Source organism: Otolemur garnettii, unplaced genomic scaffold (genome assembly GCF_000181295.1).
Source record: "Otolemur garnettii isolate 467f Iridium unplaced genomic scaffold, OtoGar3 scaffold00062, whole genome shotgun sequence".
Classification (NCBI taxonomy): domain Eukaryota; kingdom Metazoa; phylum Chordata; class Mammalia; order Primates; family Galagidae; genus Otolemur; species Otolemur garnettii.
In genome coordinates this window covers 8,337,895-8,342,893 of record NW_003852457.1, presented here as the reverse complement: position 1 = coordinate 8,342,893, position 4,999 = coordinate 8,337,895, and the positions used below count along the sequence as shown (strand labels likewise).

The following is a 4,999-nucleotide window of genomic DNA, read 5'->3' as shown; positions in this document are numbered from 1 at the left end:
ATTAATTATTTAAGACCTGTATTAACAGGTGTTTGCAGCTTGTTGACTTTACAATATCAAGTTGTAAGCTTTTGTTACAAATAAAAATAAAGTTCTTAGAAATCTCAACTTGACCAGATATGAAACAATTTAAAAACTTTAGAGGCATATTGAGAAAAACTGGAATTTTTTAAAAAACACATTTTTTATTGCCAAAAAAGACATCTTTAGGTAAAAATAATCAAAACCCCATGCTGCATAGATAATGCAGATAGTTCTAGTTATCTGATCAACGGGCAAAAAGCAAGCACTTAAGGTCTTCAGTTCCAATCTTTTGATCATTTCTTATTTTTGAAATTTCATACTCATTTCTCCTTGTTGGTTGACCAAACCAGATGATGGCAGAGATGGTAGAGATGGTGGCATTACTCAGTCCAGCCCTGCTCAGCCGTGGGAGTGGATGGGAGCAGACGAAGCTGGTGGATCGGCTGCTTTTGTCTCTTTGCCATCTTGTGGTTTAGGGTTTTCTAGGCATCTGTACTGGTAATTGAAGTTGCCACGGTACTGACATTGAGGCAGCTGCTGACCTTGGATCTCATCTCCTTGACTTTCTTTATCCTCTTCATTGCCGTCCTCTCTGGGCTGTTTTTGGTGAGGTGGGCCCTTGCAGAGTCATGGTTTATAACCCTGATACATATTCTGTCTTGTTGGTCTAATTCTCCTGCACCCTGGTTGTCAGCACCCTCCATCACTTCTCCCTGAACAGGAGGGTTGGAACACTGTGGTTGACACCATAGGGTCTCCACATGTAGTAAGGTGGGAACCTCTGCCTGCGGTAGGGCCGGCGTTTTGGGGCTTGGCCTCCTGATCCCTAGTTCTTTTCTCTGGCTCTAGGTATTCTGGTAATTCTGCAGGTAATTGGGTGGAGGACCCCTGTGATGTGGATAGTGCCTATTATAGTCAGGGTCTGCTGAATATTTACTGCCTTGAACTGGAATTCTACCAGGGCCTGTGATATTTGCTGCCTCTGCACCGTTTTCTCCTTCAAGAACATCAAACTCCACAGTCTCCCCGTCTCCTACACTGTGAAAGGACTTCCTGGGGTCATTCTTCTTTATCGCAGTCTGCTGTACAAACACATCTTCCTTGGTGTCATTCCTGTTGATGAAACCACATCTGTTTCTTACACTGAATCATTTTACTGTTCCTAAAAACTTGGTTGTGATTTTTTTTGTCCTGGCTGGCAGGCACTGTAGATGTGAGGCCATGAGGGCCACTGCTCCCTGAGCCACTGTCTGTGGTGCTGGGCTTGGTGTCAGCAGCACTGAGGATGGGGGTGTTAGGGGGCTTAGCATGTGGCTGCTGGGTCTCAGCCTCTCTGCTCATGGTTGCCGTGATGGTGACTGGGGCTGGCTGCAGCAGCTTTAGCTCTTCTGGATGTGTGATGGTAACTAGGGCAGCAGCCAAGGGCTGCTCAGGCCTCTCTGGGGTCTGCTCTCTGCTTCAGCTACCGATCGAACTCAACATGTAATCTTGAAAACATTATGCTGAGTTAAAGGTCAGGTGCACACACAAAAAACAAATAATGTATGATTTCAGTATTCAAGATACCTAGAATAGGTAAATTCACCAAGACAGAAAGTAGGATGGGGGTTGCCAGGTGCTGGGGCTGGGCCAGTAGGGAACTATTGTTTAACGGGTACAAAGTTTCTGTTGGATTGATGAAAAAGTTCTAGAAATAAATAGTGGTGATGGTTGCAGACACCTGAGTTGCTAGCTGTGGTTGGCAGCTGTTCTGGAGCAAGAGAGCTCAGGTGTGACTGGCATTTTCTACCTGCATGTCCAGAGGCCCCGAGCCCCTGACCGTCTTCTGCCTCAGGGGATTCCAGTCTATGTTTTCTTGGGGTACTCAGGCCCATCCCTTCTCGGGGTGGTGACTCATACTGGGAAGCCTCAAGCAGCGCCTGGGACCCACTGACCCCCCACATCTGCCATCAGCTGCAGACAGTGGCAGATTTCACTCCATGTATTTTTTTTATATTATTCAATATGGAATAGAATTTGGACATTAATATTTAAACAGAGAGCTTCCATTGAAATCTTTTGTGTAAATAAGTCCAGATGTGTTGGTAACAATGCACAGATTATGACACTCTGGGGACAGCAGTGGGTTTCTGACCTCCTAGAATTATCTTAACATTTCTTAGCCAGCAGGTGACTACTCAGAGGAGAAGTGACATTTTATTTCTGGGGGAAGCGGAGGCAATGGATTGAGACTCATGTTTACAGGAATTCAAACTTGTTTCAAGGCAGGGTCCTTCTTAGCTCTTATTATTCTTCCTCTCCCTACTCACATTAATGGTCTGTGTCGGGATCCCTCATGTTACAGAAATCACATTTTTTCCTAACCTTGCACAGCAAGCTCTGATCAGCCCCTCCTGAGGTCTGTCCACACAGGACATCCCTTTATTAGACCAGGAAAGGCAAACAATCAGGTGAGAAGGAGCTTGCAGGAGCAGAGCTGAGAACTGTGGAGAAGCTCCCAAGCTGCCCCTGGGCAGGAGCCCCTTCTCTGATGTTAGGGGTGTGAAGCAGCGGCTGCAGCTGGGAGGACTCCGAGACTCTGGCTGAGTCCAGTCCTGAGGCCAGCGCTGTGGGCGCCAGCTGTAACCTGCTTTTTCACTCCAATGCTGGTCACTTCACATTTGTTTCTTTTCCCATCTGTTCCTGAACTCGCCCCAAGTGAGCTCTTGTTTGATAACCGTAATGGGCACAGCTTTAATTTCGGGCAAAAGTTCGTCCTCCCAGAGGGTGGAGTTATTGCTCCTCTTGTGGTCATGAGGAAACTGAGGCCTCCCCCAAGGTTGCTGTGGGGCTGTGTGGCCAGGCCTCCTCCTGAGGCCTGGCAAGGGTGTTGAGATCTAGCTCCACTTCCTCTTCACTGTCTCCTCTTTCATCCACATCAGTTAAGGATGGTATCGACCACAAGTGACAGCAAGTCTGACCCAAACTGCATGGCACACAAAGGGAGTTCCCAGGCTCCTCTGACTGATAGGTACAGGTTGGTCAGGGCTACCCAACATGGCCAGAGCCCCAGCTCAGCTCTGTTCACCACCCTTGCTTGGGCCAACAGGAATTACTATACCTCACCCACCGGTGGAGGAGGCTGGTGGCAGGAGGCACAGCTAGCTCAAACCCACAGGGCTGATGCGTTCTGGGGGCTAGCTGTGGCCATCCACAAGCCACCCCTGCATGGTTCGTCACATATCTGGGGTTTTCTAGCACCTTTGGGGGCCACAGGTGCTCTGAAGATGGAGGACCCCAGAAGGGAGCAGAGAGGGTCTTACTCGTCTCCACAGCCTTCTCAAGCAGACTTTTATTTCTGGCCACATTTCCTCCAGACACTATTTCTTTCTTTCTTTCTTTTTTTTTGAGATGGAGTCTCACTCTGTGCCCCGGGTAGAGTGCAGTTGCATCACAGCTCACAGCGACCTCACTTGGGCTCAAGTAATCCTCTTCCCTCAGTCTTCCGAGTAGCTGGGACTACACACGCCCTTCACAATGCTTGGATAATTTTTTTTTTTTTTTTTTTTAGTAGAGAAGGAGTCTTGCTTTTGCCTAGGCTGGTCTCAAACTCCTGAGAGTTTGAGACCAAACTCCACCCACCTCAGCCTTCCAGAGTCCTGGGATTACAGGGGAGAGCCACTGTGCCTGGTCCCAACACCATTTTTTTTTCCAGTTTTTTTTTTTTTTTTTTTTGGCTGGAGCTGGATTTGAACCCACCATCTCTGGTATATGGGGCCAGGGCCCTACTCCTTTGAGCCACAGGCACTGCCCCCCCCCACCATTTTTAACAGCTTTTGGTATAGTTGACATACACGAAACTGAACATGTTTAATGTACTCACTCTGATGGGTTTGGACAAGTGCATCAGTCAAGGTCATCACATCAGATGTGCATCTTCAGGAGACAAAGACTTCTAGGTGTGCACCACACCTGCTTTGCTTCTGCCTCAATTTCCTCCCCAGATGTAAGTCTTGCCTCCAGTTTGGCCTCTGTCTTTCTCTCAGAAATTTTTATGCTTCTAGCATGTACGAAAGTGTCTATAAACTACACAGAGTTGCGTCTCTGGTTTTAACTGTCACTAAAAGCAGCTAACATGAATAAAGTACTGCTTAGTGCGCCCACATGGTGAAATCCCATAAACACATTGCCCCAAAAGGGGCAGCATTTCATTATATGTATTTTCCTCATCAATTTGATAATTTTCTTCCTGATGGGTATTTAGCTAGTTTCCGATACTTTATTTCATTTTTATTTTTGTAATATAAACAGTGCTACAGTAATGCCATGGGCGTATCTCTGCACATATGTAAGTTTTCAGGGTGCCTGCCCAGGGAAGGGGTGGCCAGGCTCAGGGCTACACAGCATCAGAGTGGCCACATTATTCTCCAGAGTTTCAAGGTCATTCTGCATTGTAGCACCGACATTTGGTTTTTAATTTTTGTGTGATGTAGCATATCCATTGATGACTTATGCAGTCCTTCCCTGGCTGTGGGTGAGGGGAGGGTCTTGTACTCACAGCCTATTTCAGGCTGGTGGCCTTCTTGCAGCCCTGGGTCCTACCACCCTGAGGGCAACTCCTCAAGTCCATGGCCTGCTCCCCACCATGTGCTCCCACCCCTCCTGGCCCCAGAAAAGTTGATCTGATCTAGGGACCTAGAGGGTCTTCTTGGGCTGGGGGTTTCATTTAAAGCATCCCCCTTAAAGAGGAAGAAGAAACTGAAGTGAAGGTCTCTATGTGCTCCGTGCACTTAAGAAAGGCATTTTCCTGAGCTCAAGGACAAGGGAGGTTTGGGCTGGACTGTCTGATTTGTGAACTCAGGGGCGCTGAGGAGGGGCCAGCTGACAGCTGACTTGTTTGTTTTCCTCAGCAGCCCTGGAGCCAGACTGACAAGCATTTGCACTTCCCGCAGTTTAAACCCATCCTGCCTTGGATAGGGTGGAAATATTGCAGGAG

At 47.7% G+C, this 4,999-nt stretch overlaps 1 pseudogene; it reads right to left on the bottom strand.

Moving 5' to 3' along the window:
* Window positions 1-423: 423 nt before the first annotated feature.
* On the bottom strand, window positions 424-1,365 carry LOC111726353 (annotated as a pseudogene).
* Window positions 1,366-4,999: the final 3,634 nt, after the last annotated feature.